The 23,008-nt window shown below is 46.1% G+C and overlaps 1 pseudogene; it reads right to left on the bottom strand.

Moving 5' to 3' along the window:
* LOC119395755 (uncharacterized) overlaps positions 1-19,538 on the bottom strand; it is a 31,948-nt pseudogene extending 12,410 nt beyond the window's left edge.
* Positions 19,539-23,008: the final 3,470 nt, after the last annotated feature.

Below are 23,008 nucleotides of genomic sequence, written 5' to 3'. Positions count from 1 at the left end.
ACTCTGCTATAAAAAGGAGCACAGATAGCAGATAGATCGACAAAAATATCTCTCTACACTGTGTCGCGAGCGATAGGTCAGTCATGCGCAATGATAAAGTGACTAAAATATATATATATATATATATATATATATATATATATATATATATATATATACAGCTAAGACAAGCACTCTAACAACAAAATCCACAAACGAGGCCGCTCTTACCAGCTGAGAAAGGTCCCGATTTGACAAGTATTGAAATCAGGAAGACCTCACATGCCGTCAAAGTGTATCTGAAACAAAAGCCACTTACCCAAGTCAGTTATTAGGCCATGAGCCGCTGGGCAGTGGTTGCAGTAGTCGCAACGAATGGCGTTTGCTGTGGAGTCGTCCGGTGAACAAAAAACGACGTAACGCCGACAATCACAAGAAGTTTCGTTGCAGCTGCCACGCAGCACACCCCACATGTCTTTGCTGCTCAGCGGCATCACCGGTTTCACGCAACGCACACAATCCCAAGGAAGCGAATTGGAAACAAAGTTTGCAAGCGCCGCCAGAAAATGGCGTGCCTCACGCGTGCTGCCCGGGCGATTCGGCGCTGCACGCTGCATGCTATGCCCGCGGTGCGCATGCGCTGCGCCTGTCGTGGCGGCGCCTTCCCGCGGTCTAGACTTCATGGCGCCGAACGCAGCCGACCGCCAAGCGGAGGAGAACCCGCGCTTGCGGCTGCGGTATACTTTCACCATGCTTTTACCCTTTCTTTCTTTTTTGGCGAGGGACGCGGTGAGGCTGTGTACACATAAGTTACAGCGTTGTTCATAGGTTACTACGGACAGGTTACACTGCGCTTTTCGCGCTGGTAACGTATGCATTGCTCGAAATGTGGATTTTGTAACTTTTAGGCACCGCAAAATAACGAAAACATGAAAATAAACTCCTTTGTAACCTTTATTTCATAAGTTACTCACGCCCAAAAGTTACATTATAGGTAACCGTATTTAGAGTGTAATATGAAAAGCTTCAACTACTTCCCGAGTTACCTTGTCTTTACGATAAAACAAAATATTATAAGGTGTGCTGATAAATCCCTAAGCAGCCCATCGATTGCAATAACAGACAAGGAGTTCACCTTTCTGAGTAGCACTTGACTTTTACAACCTGCTGCACGTTGTAGATACCACTTCTGCAAAATTACTGTCATGATGTGTTTTTCTGTTGTTTCCTTATGTCTTGCTTGTTTGTTTGATTCAATTTACGCACATGCGCTTTGAGCTACCCTGGGTTATATATTTCGTGTACTTCCTTCAATAAACCGAGTTGTGAGTTCGCGCCCGTTTGTCTTCTCGCCTGTCGTTTTCGTCTATTGTGTGCTCGCCGAAATGTTTCCAATAATGTCCTCAAACCAACTCGCCCAGCTCTCCATACTATTACATACCTGAATATTATAAAACAATCTAGAAGCTTCTCAGAGATTCGGGTGCAGTTTGCGAAATGCAGTGGCTATACGTGTATCGGACCGGTTACATATACATACAAAAAGTAGCGCGCGTGCCAATATGAAGTACGTTGTCCTTTGAGGGGGGGCTGACTTAGCATACCAAGTTTCCGAAAATTTCGTTGAGGCAGTCTGACCGAAATATGAATAAAACATATTAAAATCCGTGACGTCACGTGCGGAGATCTCGAAGGTAAATATAAAATTGAAATTTTGACCTTATTTTTCTCTTGTATTAATGAGCCTGTGGTGGTGAAGTTAACGTCAGTACAACTTTCATAGAATAATTTATCACTGTAAACTGATTTATTATTTCACTTTAGTGTCCCTTTGATACTGTCAGCAGTAGCGCTGTTCACTGTGGCATTGACAAAGCCCACAGCAGCCGCTTTTTCTCGATAACAAAGACAAAGCGTGATTTAGAACAATTTCTGGGGCTTTTTGCGAATTGCCGCTATTTTATGTTAGGTTCTTCTAACATTGCGGAACCTTTCCAACGATCCGTCAAGGATGGTGTCATCTTTGTTTGGGACCCAACATGGTCGCACGCTTTCCGAAAACTTCAACAATGCCAAATTCCAATAGATTCCGCTGAATCTTGGTCTGGTTGACACGGAAGGAGACCCAGAAATGCGTGGTGATGATGGTATTGTTGTTGTCAGAGTCACTTTTGTGCAATTTCCTGCTGTGTCAAAGGTGTTAATGTCCATGCTCGCCGCACTTTATTTTCACCAATCAACAGCTGAAATCAAATCAACTGAAACAAATTGTGGCAGCTGCGTAATAATTGTGCAAATACTGAGGAGGCAGTGGGACTTGTGCCTTTCATCTCATCCAGTCCCTCTTTCTCACCGCCACTTCCCCCTCTCACTCCCTTTCTATATCACACTATGCATGGGTATGCTATGCTTTACCCTGACCCTTCCTCACTTCTCTCCTCCTCACCCTCACATTGCTCCTTCTCACCCTCATTTCCCTTTTCTATCGACTTCTTATACTACATTCTGCCACGCAGTATTATGCGTGTTATAACGCGACTCCTGGTGCCACGCGACGCATGTATAGGATTTTATTTCTCACGCAGTGCGAAACACCGGCGTGGCTCTCTGGAAGAACACTCGCCTGCCACGCGGAATGGCTGTGTTCGATTATCACTCCGAACCAAGCTTTTTTTTTTTTTGTAGACCATACTCGCTCCTTGTAGGGTCTTTTTTCCGAAGTAGCATCAAGCGCCGGAGTGGCTTCGTGATAGAACACCTGTCTGCCACGCAGATTGTCTGTGTTCGACTCCCGCTTCAACCTAAGATTTCTTAACACCCGCCGAAAATTTTTTTTGTGTTCGCGTTCGACAGATTACAGCCGGCTTAGAGAGCTTCGCTGTTTAAAAAATCTGGTGGTTGTGTGGCTATAACGATGTTCTAGACATACTTCTACGGACGCTCTTTGCGAATCATCAGCGACCGGCAATATATCGGCTGACTGGCAAGCATACCTCGGGACATCTACCGAGATGACGCTTTCGATCACATGTGTATGGTGTAACAATTTCACAAAAGTCCGCCGAGCCTTACGCTGACGCCGACTGTATTTCCCGTACCCCTGCCGGGCCCGCTATAAAATATAATGAGCATGTGGTTTTCTTTCTACTGAAGCATTTGTAAACATGGCTCAACATGAACGCGAAGGCTCATAGCTGCAACCGCTGAGTGGCATTAGAGGATGAGAACGAACTTCGGGGCTGCTGCGGTAGAGAGTTAACAGCTGTTTGTTCCGAGGTGAAACCTTGTCGCTTTCTCTCTGATATTATCAGAAATATTCAGTTTTTTTAGGGGCGTAGCTCCTCTTAGTCTAACCTTGTCACGTCTCCGTTGTCCGGCGTATCTCCCGGCAGCCGGCAGTAAACGGCAGTATCTGTCCGGTGGTGGCGGTGGTGGTGTGCGGCGTGACCACCCTTACTGCGCATGCGCATAACCTCTCCACACACCTCCTCTCCACTCCCCCTCACCATTCCCCATGTCATCTACCCTCTCCCCTTTCCATCTCCACTCACCCTCTCCCCTTCTCCTCTCCCCTTCCCCTTCCCCTCTCCCCTTCCCCTCTGAAACGCGGGCTAGACATGCCGAAATTCTCTCCTGCGCAACGCCGCGATGAGCTCGAGCGCATGCGCGTCCCCTCCTCTTCTCTCTACTCTCCTACGCTGCCCCCCTCTCGCCCGCCTGTCGACCGCGTTCCCCGCTCGCCCTGTGAGAATTAACGGCCAGGCTAGATGGAAGATACGACGCGCGTAGCGTCCCTCTTCGCGTTCCACGACGCGAGGTCGGTAGCATGCCCAAAGAACGCCAACGGAACGCGATCGTGCAAGCGCTCCGGCTTCGCATCGCCTCATGGTCCCCTTTAGCGGGAGATGGTGTAATTTTTCTAGATGGCGCTGTACACAATCTGTGTCGTCATCACCATTCCTCGTCTCATTTCCTAGATGGCGTTGGTCTAATAGAATTGTATGCAATATGGCGCTTGTGTGAATCGACACTAGATGGCGCTAGAAGTGCCGCTGCTCTCCGATTGGCTGCTGCGCGGGCTTCGCGGGGATGCGCGGGGAGCGAGCGCCTCTCTCATTCTCCTGGATCGTCGCCGTGCGTGTCGGATTGTTGGTGGAGCATGAACGATGCGCAGCGGCGGGCGCTCGCTTGGTGGCAGCCAGCTGGATCCTGAGACGGTGCACGCCAAGGAAGCCGCTGCGAAACGGGCTCAACGAGAAGCCGATCCCGAGACCATGATTGCTTCACGAGCTTCGCCCAAGCTCTTCATCATTCACCCGTGGATATGCTGTAATTTTTTTGCATATGATATGCTGTAAGAGATTCTGGTTATCAAACATTTTAAGCTACATTACACATATGTAAAACTTGTGCAATTAAAAAAATTCTATTTTATCGCAAATAAAGGATGTTTACGGTGATTCCTGGTTTTACAACTCAGTTCTGAACGCGATTAATTAGGTAAGTAGGAATCGGAGTAATATCACACCTAATCTTACACATAAAATTGTGCTATTCAAAAAGCATCGGGTGGACGTATTTAATTAGTGATCAGTACAGGAAATGTATTGGTTATTTCACACTTCCTTCGTGCACGGCAGCAGAAGTGCTCTGACGCCAAAACGCCAGAGGAACAAGCTGTCAAAGGAAGAGGAGGCCCGGCAGCAAGACGGCTGTAAAAAAATGCAAGAGTTCAATAAATTGTTCCTTAAGTGCGATTGCCGCGTGCTGTGGAACAGATGCAGTGTTTTACAGCGGAGCTCTTATAGGCTAGTTTCCAGCGGATCGTTGCGTGTGGCGACTAAAAACCGCATCACCGCATAGAGAGCAGTGTCGCATTTTAAAGCATTAAAGTGCTACTTCCAGAGCTCTCTGGGGAGTGACGGAAGGAACAAATGTTATAAAGACGCCCTGAGAATAAAGAAGTAAATGAATAAAAGAAAATAAATTGTCTTGGCAGGGCGTGAGTTTAATCGGTAACCCACGATACGAAGGCGAGTGTCTTAACCTCAGGACAAAACGCCCCTTTTTTAACATTTTGTTATTGGTTTGCTGAACATATAAATGAATGATCAACGTACACTCATATATATCGCTGATACAATGACGCGACCGTGTGTAGAAATGTTTCCTGTCTTTCAGAACATCAAGGACAGGGACCCAGTCGGCTGGTTTGAGGCTGGGCGATAAAGTTCTCCCTAATTCTCACTACAGTGGCAATGAAGCTTTGACCCGAATCTTTTGCGCGCAAATCTGCGTAGCGCACCTGCGTTCGCGTTTGCTACAACCCGTGGCGATTAAGAATCATTACTATACCATATCGAGTTTCTACTGCTAAGAACATTATGCCATACGGCTGTAGCGGATGTTCCCACTTTAATGCGCGCTGGAGGACGTCGCAATTGAACAGAGCACCCCAGCAAACAATAAATCCATGTTCACTGTTCTCTGATTTATTTCACAGGACTCAATTATTGTTCATCTAACGAAGGTGCCTTTTTCCAGAAGCCATGTTTTTACAGGTGCGCTATTTCTATGCAATTTGAAAAAGAAAGCTTTTCGTATTTGGAGATCGGGCATTTTCTTGGCCCTTTTCAAAATATGTTCTTCTGGGTATCAGCAATACGCCAAACGGTAGAAAAGAGTCGGGAGGAGCACATCAAATAGATGCTTATAATCTATCTTCTTGGTAACGCCGCTCAAGTATTCTAAATAAAATATCACTCTTACATTCTGTACGAGAGTCATACATCCGTCAAGTCTTCAGTTACTGTACCCTCCACGTTCTGCCAGAATGAACAATTATTTTGGAATTGATGTGCGCAGACTAGTTTCTATAACTGCGTAAAAAAGTGTCGCTCCTATCGCGAAGATACATATATCTCAAAACAATCTGACGCCGAAATACGTGAACAACACTTCCGCATTTAACCAACAAGAACAAGTTAGTTGGCTTGATTTTTTTCTGGTCACTGCTCAAATAGGAGCAGCAAAAACACGATTTATCTTCTGAATGCTACAACGTGAGGCACGTAAGGCATTCATATTATATCATATACGTGACACTACAAACACATTACAGGCAGTAAAACGCGAAAGCATAGATAACTGCCTACCACCGCATGCATCTCATTTTCCCTCTAGCTTAGATGTTTGTTCAGACCAATGTTCACATAGTCTGAACATTGGCGCCTCTGGAGCGAGAAAGAGGAGCTGTGGGAGCACCGTAACCACTACACCACAGCGGCGGTCGCAAGGAAAGTTAGGGAACTCAAGACAGAGCACCCTTGAAGACGCTGGGCTTCCATCCACTCGTCCACGTGGTCAGCAACGTCGACCACGTGAATTATTCAAAAATTGGGGTCAATGCTTCCTAGAATAACTATGCCGAGATGACCATGTCCTCGGTTATTACCGGTGATTTCGGCGTTGATTTGTCAAAACCCAACAACGCCTGGTTCTTAGACGGCATGAAAGATGGCTTGGATGTGGACAGGGCATCACAATACCTCGGTGCCACGTCCAGGACAGGAGGCATCATAGATCGTTTCTTCGCAAGAGTCATCCGCGGTTACCACCAGCTCTACTATACCTCGCATTTTACTACACTTACACCATTCCTAGGCGGGATCACGAACGAATACGATAAAGAGTCCTGTCCAGCTGCTGGTGCTCCCCGCTCATGCTGATGATGACCGTATTGAATAACTACCAAGAACCCCTTCCACACATGTGTGAAACGTGCGCGCGTTCTCCGTCATAACGGATAAGTATAGGCATCACAGCTGTAACGCAACTTTAACAACTGCAACAGTGACTGCAACTGCGATATATCTAAGGAAACGCTTTTGAATAAACCTTAGTTGCGAGTAGCGCCTGTCCCGTGCATCTATATTCATTGCCTTATTCCAATTCGCACTATCCAGTATTGAAGAAAATAAACACTACCTACCAGCTTACGGCGTCTGGTGTTGGTAACACTCATGTTGCTGTTGGCATCGTTAAGCAGCTGTAAACAACTGGTTATATAACGCATGTGCGACTCTTCAATATATGTGTATGCGTATACCATTTGTACATTTCTCTAGCGCCATTTCGTAACGTTTCGCTCACTGTGAAAAACTGCGACACAGTCACCTTCTTGCGCATGCTTCGCACAACATCGATTCCCACGGTAGTGCGATCCGCCGAATTTTATTAATTGGTTTGCTGACGTCGCTCACTCGCTGACATGCCTCCTACGAAAGGATGCACCGTTTCATTGGACAGATGAATGTGACGCCTCTTTTCTACAGCTGAAGCATCTCTTGTCGTCACAACCGATTCTACGCCACTTTGACCCCTCCGCCCAGTGGTGTGGGCGTCGGTGGCGTACTCGTCCAATGCATTGGTGATAAAGAACTCCAGCCGCTTGCTGAGCAAGCTGGAGCGCAACTGTACTGTGACCGAAGAGGAATGCCTTGCCGTACGTAATCGTCGCAGTTCAAGGATTTAGGTCATACTTGTACGGACGGCATTTCACGATGCTCACAGACCACCACTTCCTCTGCTGGCTTGTGAGTCTACGTGATCCATTTGGTCGACTTGCGCACTCGGCCCTCATATTGCAAGAGTACGACTTCATTGTATCTTAGAAGACCGGCCTGTGACATGCCGATGCTGACTGCCTTACAAGACTACCTCTAAAATCCACAGACTGCGAGGCAGAAAACTTCGACCGTTACCTCTCTTTCCTTGATCCTGCTTTTCCCGACGTGGACGTGTTCAAGGCTGAACAGCTGAAGGACCCAAAGTTGCAGCCATACTTTTCTGCTGCTCAAGATTCTCAGGTAGCGCGTCGGTTCTGTGTTCGCAATGGAATGTTCTATAAGAATTACACTGAAACTGGGCCTTTACTGCTGTTAGTGGTACCGGCAAGCCTCCGTTCTTCTCTAATACGTGCCATGCATGATGACCCCCCTTCCGGCCACTTGGGATCAGCGCGGACTCTGCGTAGAGCTGAAAAGCGTTTGTATTGGCCGCAAATGCGCCATACTACCGAGCAGCATGTCGCCAGCTGCACGAGGTGTCAGTGTCACAAGCGTCCCACAAAAGTTCCCGCCGGTCAAGTCCACCGGTAACCGCTGGATAGTCGTGTGCATCGATTACCTCACTCGGTACTGCGAGACAGACGCCATCCCCTCTGCGACTGCTGCTGCCGTGTCTTTATTCTTGCTACATTCTGCCATTCTCCGGCACGGGCCGCCCCGAGTGATAATCAGCGACTGTGGACGCCACTTCACTGCAGATGTTGTTGAGGAATTGCTGCGCTTTTGTGCTTCTACTTTTCGACACCCTACCATCCTAAAACGAACGGACTTACTGAGCGTGCGAACCGGAAGCTTACGAACATGATTTCAATGTGCGTTGCATCCAGTCATAAGAAATGGGACGAGATTTTGACGTTTATAACATACGCGTTCAAAACAGTAAGACACGAAACGGCATGCTATAATAGCCCATTCTTCCTTTTCCACGCCCGCCCACCTTGTTATACTTTGGACACTATCCTCCCTTTGACCACTGCTGATAATCTATCAGTAGCTGAGACTCTCCGTCGTGCTGAGGAAGCTCGTCGACTAGCTTGACTCCGCACGCCAGCTTGCCAGACCACGTCAAAAACCAGATACGATAGTAAGCACCCTGTGAGCTATGTCCCTGGTGACTTTGTGTGGTTGTGGACCCCAGTACAGAAGCGTGGTCTATGCACCAAGCTCTTGGCATACTATGCCGGCCCGTTTGTCATCATCGACCGCTTGAGGGAGGCAAACTATACTATAGCGTGCCTCACACCCAGCGGCCGACGTTCTCCAAGAACTCAAGTTACGCACGTCGCCCGGCTAAAGCCATGTACACAACGAGAGGACACCTGACTCGCCCGGCGGGCTTCGTGTGCGCGAGGAGAAGTGTAACGGCGCCTCTGGAGCGAGAAAGAGGAGCTGTGAGAGAAGACGACGACGACGAGGACTTTGTTGTTGCTTCCGTAGCCTCACCGCTGAGCGTTCTCAATAAACGCCTCCTGACTCGTAACAATGTGTCCTCACCGTCACTACCCATTCCCACTCCCTTGCTGCACTATACCATGTGCGGCTATGCTGTGCATTACTCTCCCACTCCTTTTTTTGTACTCCTCGCCAGCACTTCCCTTTCACACCCCTTGCTATGCTGCACATGGCTATGCTATACTCTGCATGTCCATGTTATGCGTTACCATATCCCCTAATTTCCATCCTAGTCACCCTTGCATCGTTCTTCACCGTCCAATGCTGGGCAGTATCGAAGATACATGTATCTTAGGTACTATTAGATACTCTTTGGGTATCTAGTATCTGTATATCGATACTTCTCGCAAAACGTGTATCTGTATCTGTATTTTCGATACATTCAATAATGCATCGTGTATCTTAAGATACAAAATACAGCTACAGAAACACGTCCATGCGAAACAATAAACGTCGACCGGAATTCTGGTCCTCAAGCTGATATTGCTGCCACTAGGCACCTGAATAAAGCTAACGACAGCGGCATTCTAGTATATTTTCGCCAGAGCACTTCAGCGAGCACATGTGATGATGTTTAAGCGCCCCTATTGGTGGAGCAGAGTCACGAGATGGCGCTCGAGCCATCTCGACAAAACAAGCGTGAGGACGTCTACGTGCAGCCTACCTTTCTTTTCGAGATGTTTTCTTTCTTTTAGGGGGGAAGCACCTTGAGAGGTCACAATGTTCGTCCGTTCGCCGTAGTCTAGAGTCGACGCGCAGGTGCAAAACAGCTGTGCATAAACCGTCTACAGAGCGAGCACAGCGCGCATATTGTTTAAAAATAGACCGTACTCGGCGCGGCGCCGCTCGAAAGCTGCTCGAAAACAAGCGCATTGATTAACAGGTGACAACATGCGCAAAACCGTCTACAGAGCGCGCGTAGCGCACACATGGTCGCGAAATAGAGGACTCTCGGGCGCTGCGCCGCACTACCTTATCTTTACCAACTTCAGGCTAGATCCGATCGACGAACCATTGGCTCTACATTTCACGGACCACAAAGCAGTAATAATGAAAGCAAAACGGAATCCACAACTGAACACGACATACGAATTATGACTAATAAACACATTTTATATAACTGTACATACGCGTTGTGACTCATTTATATGCGCCAGTGGGCAATGTCACGGGCGATTCGCAGTTACCGAACAATCCCCAGTGCTTCGCCTTCTCATCATCATTCACTTCGTGCATATGCGTGGATTTTTTTGTTGTGTTGATGTCACGACAGTTGTTCGTAGCCACTGCACTCTGCTGCGTACTGCAATGCGTGCGGCGTCTCTCGCACAAATTCTGATGCCGCTGTACTATCGCTATCGAAGTTTGTCTTGCGTGGTGCTTCGTTGCAAAGTCTCAAGAATGCAAGAATGGGGCTGCTTTGCGTGTCGCGGCTTTCACACATCAGCGATTTGAAAGATCTTGTGGATGTAAGCTTGACTTACATAGTACGATGAGATTACATAGTACATGCAAAGGAGATTCTAACAACCGCCCCACCATCGGTGCCGACGTTAGATGCAATAGAACAAGCACTTACGTAACAGGAAATATTTTGGCGTACTTTGTCTGTTCTTCCCGCTAAATTACTCGAGAAGTTCGTTTAATGATAATTTGATTGTTAGCACAAGTGCTTTCTTTGTTGTCCTCCGTTTGCATACCATACATTACCTAGTCCTCCGCATAATTTTTCGCCCGTCTGTTTATTGTAATATGTCTTTTGTAACCTACTGCTAAAATACATTTTCCTGCTTTATTCTTAATTTGTAACTGTCTGCTAACGTGGTTTTATTTCATATTTCGCGGTCTTTCTTTAAAATCCCGAACATATTAACCACGCAGCATGCACGCTGCCAAAAAAGCTGGATCGGTCGTTTGCAATGCGCTCTACGATTTGTAGAAGCGCAGTTGGCCCTAAAGTGAATATTAAATATATCGCATAATTGACCTTATTTAATTAACCAGTTAAGCTTAGTACAAAACATACCATAACGAGCGTCACATGAAGGCAAACCAAATACCTTCGGTTTCATTCAGCGGCGGTTAACCACTTGTTTTTTTTTTACTATTTGGTTCTACTTAGCGTGAAACGCCCTGTATACGTATTCACTTTGATTGTTCAATACGGAACCACCTTGCTATTTGACCTAAATATATTGCTTTTTCTTTATGTTACCTTAAAGTATTCCTATTCTTTCAAATCTCTAGGTACGCAGAGCTAGAAGTGGCAATAGTGTGAATAGCAGTGATAACCTGCGGTGTTCTGTGCCTCTAGAATACTTCTCAGACGTTTCGTGGCGGCTCAGGTTCTCTCGGACAACAAATGGTAAAAGTTTGCACGTTAATGAATATGTTCCTAACGAACGCTTTACGCCAGCAGATAAGTCAAATTTCAAAAATGACTGCAGTTTTATGTCCTCAATTATTTGCGACTTTTATGTCCTCAATTAATTGACTCCGACTGTGTAGTTCATCGTCTTCACACCATGCGTCACAAACAATATCGCTAAAAACGTTCTTGCTGCTCTACACCTGTCGGTGGATGCGGTATTACGAAAACAATATGCTTGCGCACAAGGTAAGACTGCACAGCGGTATTTGCGCCATCGTGCGGAGGCACTTGCAAGTAGATGGCAACCAGCTAGATGGTCGCCAAGTAGACAAGTGACGCCAATAAATTACAGAAGTGTCTACTGTTACTAACAGCGCAGCGGTTACTAACAGCGCAGCGGTTAAAGAGCTGTCATGTTAAGCAGCCAAACGAATCCCAATAAGTCGTTTAGAAATGAAACTAATATACCTTGAGCAAGAAAGTTTGTATCTTGTGATACAAAAAGGTATTTTGTTAAAACTAAACAAAGTTGTTCGCAGTCAAGAAATTTTCAAGTAAACACATTTCTACATAGGCTTTTGCTGCTTCATTATATAGATCTATTATAGCAAATTCGCAAATGTATTGAAGTATCTTAAGATACAATTGGGAATTATCGTATCGAATACAATTATTCGGCAAGTCTCTTGTATCTGTATCTCGAATACTTCTTGCCCGAGTATCTTGTATCGTATCGCGATACAATTTCAAAGTATCTTTGCCCAGCCCTGTCATCGTCACTTCCCTTTCCCACCCCCTTCCTATACTGTATATATGTAGCTATGCTTACATCGCTATGTTAAACATAGTTTTGCAGGAATGACGCGACATCAGGTGCCAGGGGACATGATACGGCAGTCCGGACTTTCAAAGTGATCTAGACTCAAAAGAAAGCTCTTTCTATGAAGGCTTCATTGACTTTCGTTGTGCTGGAATAAGACCCCTCTGCAGGACAACAATAAAAGCCGACATGGACAACTGTGTACATCAGGAATACTTAATGTTTGCGATAGTGTATTTGTAAACATGCATTTTAATGTGCGCCTTTAAAAGGGCCTGTAAACCACTGCGAGCCAAAAGACGAGAGAAAGGTTTCTTTCTCGTCTTCACTACCCTTTGTACAGGCGCTAACTCCTCGTCAATTATTTTATCATAAAACACACAGACAATGTCAACATTAAGCGTTGAACCTATCAGGCTTTCGTGCTTTTCGGTTGCACGCTGTTACATCCGCATGCGCAGTCGAAAACGCACAGAACGAAGTGAAATCAGTTGACCGCGTACAATATTCACGGGACACAAGGCAGAACAGGCGTGTAACTGCATGGCCAAGCAGGGTAGGGGACAATTCACAAATGATATGCATCTTATACGGACCATTCGAGAGCATATTGCCTCATGACGTCACGTGAACAGATTTCTGGCGTCGCGAAATGTGCCGAAAAGGCGGGAAACACCAGGAGAGAATAACGTGCTCATTACTTGTATTTTCGAAGGTTGTTTAGGGGCCCTCTAACCTCTTCACTACTCAACAAAAATGTAGGCAAGAAAAAGACATGCAGTTTACAAAAACGTGGGTCCACAACTGCAAAAAAAACATTGTGAAAAAATTTCATTTTCAGAGGGTAAAAGTGGGTGTCCACAAACAGCGACTTTAGTTGCGAATATGACAATAACACTGCCGATAAATGCGAATAGTGTTTTTCAGTGCTTCGAATATCTTTAACAGCAAAGCTGGTTGATTTCAGTGGAGCCGGGGTCCACCACGGCTCCACTGACGTATTTCCGTCACGATTATGACGTTGTGAAATATATACACTAACAGATGGCAAAACAAAAAGACTTGAACAAAAAGTTTTGTAGCCGGGAGTCGAACCTACGACCCTTCGCTTCGCAGCGCGCGGCACGAACCGACTCGGGCACAAGCGACACCTTATCCAGCATATAACGCCGAGCTATTTATATGCACCATTTACCGTTTGCGGTAGAGATCGGCGGCACATCAGTGTGTTATGGTTATTACTATCGAGATGGCGCGAAGAGATCGAAGGTCGTCGCCCCGCGCGTACTGATGCGCACGCTCCTCCATAGGGCATGGTCGCTCGTGCGCGAGCGCTTATCTCGTTATCGGGTGTGGTTTGTACGTCTTGTACCATCACCGCAAGTGTGCGTTGAAGTTATTGAGAGCACGAAGGTCACTTCGCTCATTGCCGCGGCCGCTTTTGCGAAAGGAGCGCGCTGCTCACACACAAAAAAGTTACAACTGTGACACTTCCCACTCATCATGTGTATACTTGTGCGTTCGTTTCGTACGTCCTCCTTTGTGGTTGAGCTGGGCGCTTTAACCCTTTACTGCCGGTTGTCGCGAATTCGCGACATACCGAAAGACGCCGATTAAGTAACACACGAAACGCGTTGATGCCTTCACCGGCGGCTGTCACGTATTTGCGGCGAACGTAGCTTCTGGCACGAGACATCTAGCGCCATTGCATGTAAGGTATTGCAAGCTGGAACCCAGTGCTGTGTATCATTTGCCGGAGAGCGCGAAGCACGTGCAGCAGCTCTCACGTCTTCGTTGTTTTCTGCCCGATGGACATAAGTTCCATCTCCTATAAAATTTTTTTGATGTGCACGCACACATGAGGTTGCACACGATATATCACGTTGTTTTGAAGTACGTTATTTCCTGCATTATCCTCGCTTCTGTGGTATGTCGCGAATTCGCGACATCCGGCATTTGAGTCAGTCAGTGACGACTGCCGGTATGACAAGTTCATGATGGACTTCTGCTCATTTTATGGAAAAAAAGGCTTCGCACGCGCTTGCCTCCTGAAGATAAAAGTGACGACAGCTGTTTCAGTGACAGCGAAGACGAAGATGCCGATCCCGATCTTCATTCACAAGCACGGGTGTTTTCATCGAGCAGTGAGGATGAAGACGAAGATGTGGTAGACCAGCCAAGCTAGTGCCTCTCTAAAACATGCAGTGCGGTGGAAAAAAAAGACTGTCAAGAACAGCGGGAAATGCCACACTGGAAAACCGCTCATCCTCAATGTGACACTGTCCGAGCTCCTATTCAATATTTCAAGGATTTTTTTATGACACCTTCACGGAACACATCGTTCAGCAGAGCAATCTGTTTGCCACGCAGAAAAATCCGAACAAAGGACTGGCTCTGTCTCGTACTGAGCTAGATCTATTTCTCGGTGCCGTCACCTTCATGTCATTCTGTCGGCTCCCAAGAAATCGGCTATACTGGGCACATACTAGGGCACTCATGGTGGCCGACACGATGTCACGTGATTGGTAGGAGGCAATAAAGTCAAACTTGCATTTAACAACAATGACGACGAGAAGTTTACGTCGCCGTGAAGAGATCCGCTTCATTGATGCGGCGATGCCATACTTGCGTTGCATTGAACATATTGAGCTACTACTGGCTTAAGTGCCGGTTGTCGCGAATTCGCGACATACCTAAAACTATGCATTAAAGTTGCATTTTGGATAATACAACTGCTGATTTAAGTTAAGGTTGCTATTTAAAGCTGAAAAGCGAAAAAGAAATTTTTTTCTTCGGCGTTTTCATAATTCAGGCATTAAAGGGTTAACTGTCGAGCTGCGAGACTTGTTAGGTCCCGCTCATGCTGTGTATGTTCTTTCCGTGTGTACTTTCGAGCAGCTTGCCGTTCTTCGCGTGAAATTACAATTTCTTGCTGTAGCATTCATTCCTTCGCACTTGTGCCGAAGCAATGGGCTACCAACGCTCAACTATGTCTATGAAGACACGTTTCGCTTTCGTGTTACTAATTCCTATGACAGGGGAATCAGCCATGTTTTAATGACTGCAAGGACAAATAGCATAACAATTGTTCACACTACTCCCTTATAAAAATGTGAGACGAGTTCAAAGAGAAAGCCTAATGACTTCTGACATTTCAGTCATTTGACGCTCTAATGTGTCCCTTTAGAATTTTGCAATGTATTTGAAATGCCATTCAAAAACATATTGGCCAGTCATTCTGATGCGTATTAACATGTGATAGTCTGATGCGGATTAACATGTGATAGTCTGATGCGTATTAACATGTGATAGTCTAGTGAGCATGAAACGACCTTTGAGATCAACTCATTTGATTCTCTAATGTATTTCTTCAGAATTGTTTTAATGTACTCATAATGTCATTCAAAAACATATTGACCACCGTCATTCTAATGTGTCCTTATGAGTGACTTCCTTGTGAGTATGAAGCATCCTGTTTGCAATGACCCTCGGCCAAGCTTGTGCTTCGTGGACAGTGACATTCATAACATTCCTGAAACAGAACTGTTACAGTGCTTGATAAGAATTATCATATGTCCGGATGATAGTACGGAATCACATATTGGTTGTGCCTGACAATGTGTTTGCTGTTTGATACACATGCAGCCAAGCATCATACAAAAGTGCATGTATGCACCTTCTACAACACTTGTGCTGTACAAAGACATTTCTCAACAAAAGAAAATGGATAAAAACATTTATTCACTGGGAAACATGCAGAGGTTAAATGAAAGAAAAATATGGTGTACACCTGTCATATCTTCGTTTCGTTTAATCTGTCTACTTAACATTGATGGCAGATTGCTTTTGATGCGCAGGGTCCTTGTAGGGAATCCATGTATGTGTATCCATGCATGTGTATCCTGCACGAAAGATCGCAGTAAATATATAAGAGTTGCAAAGAAAACTTTATCCAACACATCGTGCACCTTAGAACACTTAGATGTACTGCCAAGGCCCCGTGCAGGTAGTTGACAAAAAACACTTTTGTTAAGTTAGAGTTAGTCAAAATTGCATCTTATATCGCATTTCCAATCAAAACTTTCAGCAAATCCTGTTAGAAAACAGGAAAACAACACAGAAGATCAAGTCCAGCATCAAGCATACATTAATGGAGTTACGTCTAGGGTCTTGTTTCTTTGATCTTAGAATTCCCTCAAAAAAGGTGCAATAGGTTCATGAGCAGGCGCAACATGTCCAAGCTTTTTGTAAGGATTGAAACAAATGCCTACCATAAAATATAAACTCGACCAGGCTCACAGTTAGAACGCTCCCATCTTCTTCTGCAAGCTGCCGTCTGCTTCAGTTCCACGAACAGGTGAGATCACCGGGTACATATGTAAAGGATACCAGAAAACATTCATGAGTTGGCGCACCACACACACCTTCCAGCTCACACACAATACATACAATGTATTCAGGCAAGTCTATGTTTATATACCAGCAAGGCCCTTGAATGATGGACTCAGATTGCGCTATAAGAACAGGTATAACCTGAGCAACGACTCATGGCAGACAGGTGTAATGGTGCCATTGCAAGCCGAACTTTCAGAAACTTATGTACTTAGTAAACACTATGTGGTTCGAGAACGCAGATTGCCATATAGGTCATTTAAATGACGAAAATTACATCAGCTCTGCTACACAATATAAAATGCATAAATTGATAAAATAAGAGTATGTATGGCCCATGTGCACACTCTATAATGCCGAGCTTTACGTATTGTATTATATGATAACTTTGAGCCGTTTAGGAAAGTAATTCTAGTCGTGTTAAAGCCAATCAATGCCTGGAATATCAGTTTGAATTTGTAGTGCTGCAAGCCATAAAAAAGCCGTTAACCACTTTTGTCAGCATTCTGTAAACTTCTGCACGCATAGTTGCATATGAGAATTTAGATTTGTTTCCCCTAATAATTACTTCATAAAATTAAAGTAGCACTCTCACAATGAATGCTACATTTTAGTCGCACAACCTGCAAATAAGAGCGCTTTTTCAGTTTCATGCTGCCTTAAGAAAAGCTCACAAAAGAAACATGAACTTTAGATAAGCACATAATTGAGGTGTGCTTTTGCCACCCCAGCACGGTGGATAAAACGCTCTTGGAACAGTGCTGCTTAACCATTACAACAACTTCTGTTAATATAAACCAGTATGCTTCAGGAAACAATACAACGACGGGAAAAATATTTCACATCATTTTTCTCGAACACAAATATTGCAACAAAAGGCACCTTGCCAAACGCAACTAACTGGCATATTTGTCTAGAATTGATAATTATAAACATCTTGTGCTAGTTCAAATTAACGTACACATGGTGCTAGTACCAGAATATAACGTAATTCACTGACTTGTACTATCTTCAAGAGGATTCACCCAACGCAAGTTCGTTTCTCGTAGCAACGACCTTGCACAGTCAGATTAAAATCCTAACCATAGTGCAACTAACTTCTAACAAAAACAAGCGCGGTGTAGTAGTCGCGGAGAAAGCCACAAACACACGCCACTGCAGAGCACCGCGCGCGCATGTGCAGCCGCAGCGTGTTTTTATATCTTCTTCCCCGCGTACTACATGCCAATTATTACTGAGTTTCCTGAAGAGTTACTTCATTTGTACCTGCATCATGAGAAGGCTAGGCGATGAACGTTATGTTTAAAGCAGTTCTATTTCCGAAGTGATAAGCCATCGTACAAGTAGCTTCAGGCGATGATCTCGTGCAGTATACAGCTGTAGTCGATTTCAATAACTTTCGACGACGCTAAGAAGTTTATTTACAGAATCACAACTGGGCTACAAAAAATCTTGCAAATTATTCTTCCTTCGGTTTGCGATCGCTTCTGAGCGGCGGAATGCGAAGAGCGGGCCACTTTCTCTCTCTCCTCGGTCGCGGCCCCGTCCCCTCTCCGGGAAAGAGCCATGCTCTCAGTCCTCCCCTCCTACCGCACCTCCCCCCTCCGGTCCCCTGCGCCCAAAATGGCAACGCGAGTATTGCCCTCCCTGCGACACATACATCGCGCAGGCGTCCCCAAGGTCACCCAGTTCCCGGGTAGAGGAGCGGCAGCGGGAAGCGGGCGGGCCGAGCGACAGGCATTCTTGGAATCGAAAAACAGCCAAGGAAGAAGAGCGCCATGACAAGAAACGCTTGTGTTACAGAAGCGAGCGGAGTATTGCACAAAGCAACGCGCCTTCATCCACCCGTTGCAGTTGTAGGTAGTGAACGCACATGGTGAATGCTTCATACAACCGTATAAAGTGCACAGAAAGCATTGAGCATAGCGTAAAACACACCTGTCTATCATCCTTCCTCTGGCCATCATCCCCGCAGAGTGAACACACCGCACAGACGATCCCACTCGGTTCCTGCGTAAAAGACGTCATGTAATGAAGTAACCTAGCTGTGCAATTCAGAAATATTCTAGAACTTACCAAGATCAGGCATCCACTGTGCACTCTTCAGCTTTACAGTCCACAATGTACCGTACACTCGGCGACAGTCTTGTCAAAAGGCTGCTGTACGTCCGCACTCGCCGTCAGTCACGAGACTAGGACCTAGATCGTCTTGGAAGGTACACTTGATATTGAATCACGTAACCAACGTGCATAATGGATAAGCGTGGTAACGAAGCATTGTAGAACACAGCATGGCACGCACACACAAACCGCGCGCACCGCGCACCCGATGATGATGATGTGTTGGCGGCCTGCCCCTTTGCAACGGGGGAACACTCTCAGTGTCCTGACCTCAACAAAAATAATAAAACAAATAAAACACAAGAAGAAAAGGAAAAAAACAATAAAAAAACGGAATGAAAAACACACGATAAAGGCAGAAGACGCGCACAGGGCAGCCTAGGTCTTAAGTCCGTCGTACCTTTGCCTACCACTCGGAAAGCCGCCTTTTCGTGACTGCCACCACGTATTGTCCACCCCCACCGTCACTGCTGCCATCTTCCTCGAGCACTTGAAACCCCAGCGCCTGTGGGAGGGTTGCGCCCTCCACCGGAGCAGTTGGGAGACTCCTGCATCGAAGAACGAGGTGCTCCTGCGTCTCCGTCTCTACACCGCAAACTCTGCACAGGCTGCTGACTACATCGTCGTCGAACCTTCTGCGGTACTCAAGAGTGCGAAGAGCCCCAGCTCTCGCCTCGAACAGGAGGCTGCTGCCAATACTGTTGTCGTAGAAGCGCGACCCACTGATGCTCTCCTTATATTTCCTGTAGCACTCGAGGGTGGACTTGTCCTCCATAGCCTTTCTCCATCGGATGTCCTCTGCTTCCCTGACTCGCAGCGGACCTCGACCGCCCACTTAGCTGCAGTTAAACAACTAAAGCGCCCCCAAGGACAACTTTTCTTGGCAATGAAGGGAAGGCTACGGGGGCGGAGCTACTGCACATGTACTGATCCGCGAAATAGTCCGGTTCGGCGCGCGTTTCAAATTTAGTTTTGGTTTGTGAACCTTCCGTACATCCTGTGACGACCATTTCATTGTTCGAGCGGCCGTCTCAGGCTTATACAGCCATTTGCTAGTGAAATTCATCAGATGCTCCCTCGGCGAGTCGTCGGGAAAGCTGGAGGGTGACGAGCGCTCACTTGAAGACGAAGGCGCTATTTTGACTGTGAGGTGCACGTAAAAGGTGCGACGTTTTCACAAGTGCAAAAACGCGAAATGACGCTGCATAAATCAAAACAAATATAAATATCTCCTTGGTGCGCGCGGACCCTTTCTTCAAACAGCGCTCCGTAGAAAATAAAGCAATGTTGTTTTTATTTTCACGCAGAAAACACAACGCAATTGTGTGACTATAATCTTCAACGGTAGCACACGCGTAGCTCGGCTCTCTAGCCTTCCCTTCATTGCCAAGAAAAGTTGTCCGCGAGTATTGAAGACCTGTTGCAACTGCTTGCTTACACTAAGATAACTCCATAAGTGGCAGTAGTGTCGTGTCACTGTACATAAAAAAGTGTATTTATGGCTTTTTTTACACCCGTGTGTGCATGTTGGGAATGTGTTATGGCTGTTCGATTTTGTTATACAACTATACATTTTGTTTTGGGGAAATGAAAGAAGTTAGAAATGGGCAGTTTTCAAACTCACATACCAGACGACGGTCATCTCTGAGTCCTTACTCAAAAGAAACGCTTTTTTGTTTCAAGCTACTGCCCTCTCCCGTGGATAGAAAGAGGTATGGATTATGATGGGAGGAGGAAATGGGTAGGGTGGGATAGGCGACACCCAACGTTGCACACAGAGGAGGTGAATGGGACAAGGAAGGAGTGAAGGGAGAGATGAGTTGACGCCGTGGAGAACGGGAGAGTCGCGTGGAGACGACATTACGAGGGGGGCGGGGCGGGAGAAGGATGTACGCGACGTTGGGCCAAATCGAACTTTGCTTGTCGGCTGCTTCTGACCAGCGTTGCAACAGCGAGGAGAGATAGAGACAGTAGTTTGAGGTTGGGGAAAACGCTTGTCCGCGCATCTTTTCAACCAACAACATTCTGTTTTGGACATATATGTAAGTGCACCATGCATAAGAACAGTCCCTAATTTTTATCACAACAATAACGAACTTTTTTTTCTGTACGTCACCCATTGTCCACAGTTCCAATTCTTCTCCGCCCCCCAAAATCCTTCGCGACGCCGTGCGGGTAATCCCCACTCTCATCCGTTAATTTCTACTGGACAAATGGGCAACACGGGCCCCTGAGCGAGTGTTCGCAGTGTCACTTGATCATATCTGTTCATATTTGCATATGTGATCGACTCATGCCTTTTAAAAATAAGGAAATGCTTACTTCTATATATACGGCAGGTAATGAACCTTGCTGCGGTCGTCAGCAATTCTTCGATCGCCGATGCATGGGCGATATATGTAAAATATTTACGCATTCTAGTGAAACACGATATTTATGTACATTGCAACACAAATTGTTTATTGCATGTAATCTCTGAAAGACGAACTTGTCTATTGTGATAAACTGATTTTACGGTGGCGATTAAGGCTATTTAACTTCTTTGTTGTGATGCGCGTTTTGACATTAGGAACGGCAACTGAAAGTCTGAACACTTCAGTCACCAGAAATAAAGTGCACATGGTCATTTGACTCTCCGATGTACACTTAATGTTAAACGACATTAGGCTTTGCATGTCTAATGTCTGTCTAGTGACTCATAGGAGCGCACCTAGTCGACACTAGACACTCAAGACTAATTTTCATAAGGGCTTTGTGTGCCACTAAATATTATAGCAATATGTCAAGCAGTTAGGCATATGCAGCCGTGTGCTCCGCGATATTCCCACTGCCGTTTTGTCTTGTTTGTGCACCAGCCGCTAATACTGACTCCTGCTGCTTACTTTTGGGGTATGGGTACAGCGCACACCGGGCGATGAATGCGGTAGTTTTCAATAACACTGAGCAGTTTGCTGTTATGTAATTTTTAATACGAAAGTGTTTTATGCGGGGTCCCACCAAGACTTCAGTGACGTATTTCCGTCACAGAAATGACGTCGAAAAAATTTACACAATCAGAAGGCAAAGAAAATAGTTCCGTCAGTGGGCATCGAACCCACGACCACCCAGTCCGCAACAACAGATGCCGGGCACGCTATCCACTGCGCCACGGTATTTTTTTCTTTCTTTATTGAGCTGCGCCACGGTCACAGAGTCTAGAGGCGTTACAAACGCCCCTTTTATATTTACCTCTCTCCCGGTCGGCGGGGTGGTGTTGCCCTCTGGGAGCGGTAAAATAAAGTAATTCGTCATCACTGTGGCCTCCGCGATTAGCACCTGCAACGCGTTACACGTCCGTCCCATTCGGCGCGTTTTCAATAGAAGTTCAAATTTTTCAATGCATTAACACACCGCGAGGTGGCGATCTTAACTCACGCGTCGTAAAAGCGTCGGCCTCGCTCATAGCATCACGCTAATCCAAACCAAAAATAGCTCTGCGACGCGCGCCTGCCTCACATGGCTGTAACACCGCGTTCGTCGCTCACGCGCTCGCCCCAAGAAAAATCGCGGCTGGGCTACCGGCGCACCACGACGCGCTTTCTGTTTCCCTCTACTCCGGCCGTAGTGTTCAATCACATTTTAACATGCCGCGAAATGGCGACCAAGTTCTGCGTCCAATATGCGACGCTCTTCTGGCTATCACACCTTGTTCTCTGATTACGCTTTCACCGTTAACTACTACAGCTACCGAAAGGGTTTGTCTAATCATTTAACATGTACGCTAGCCGCCGTGATTGAGATGTGCCACTAATCATCAAAGTGGATGCATCCACGTTAAACGGTGCTATAGCTGCCAGACATCAGTATACGTTGCACAAACTCTTGTATATTAATGTACAGTAAACATTCAGTTACTTCTGCAAGCGCACGCTTTACTTTTGTGTTATTCCGATTCCTATGGCGGAGGGATGAACCATATTTTCCTTTCTTTCTATCTCTCTTTCTTTCTTTTAACAGGAAAGTGTTTGATGCCGGGGTCCACCAAGACGTCAGTTACGCATTTCTGTCGCGGATATGACGTTGATAAAATGGACGCTAACAGATGAGAAAAAAAACTTGGAAAAAATTGGACCATCTCCCCGAAGGGAACCCTGATGGGATGCGAAGCAGCAGCGTTGCGCACGGGTAGCGTCACGGGTTGAAGGGCGCTAACGCGGGTGCTGCAGTGAGCGCTGGAAGATTCATTTGAAGCGAAACTCGGTGCAG

Source organism: Rhipicephalus sanguineus, chromosome 6 (genome assembly GCF_013339695.2).
Source record: "Rhipicephalus sanguineus isolate Rsan-2018 chromosome 6, BIME_Rsan_1.4, whole genome shotgun sequence".
NCBI classification, from domain to species: Eukaryota; Metazoa; Arthropoda; class Arachnida; order Ixodida; family Ixodidae; genus Rhipicephalus; species Rhipicephalus sanguineus.
This window is presented reverse-complemented; position numbering and strand designations above follow the sequence as displayed.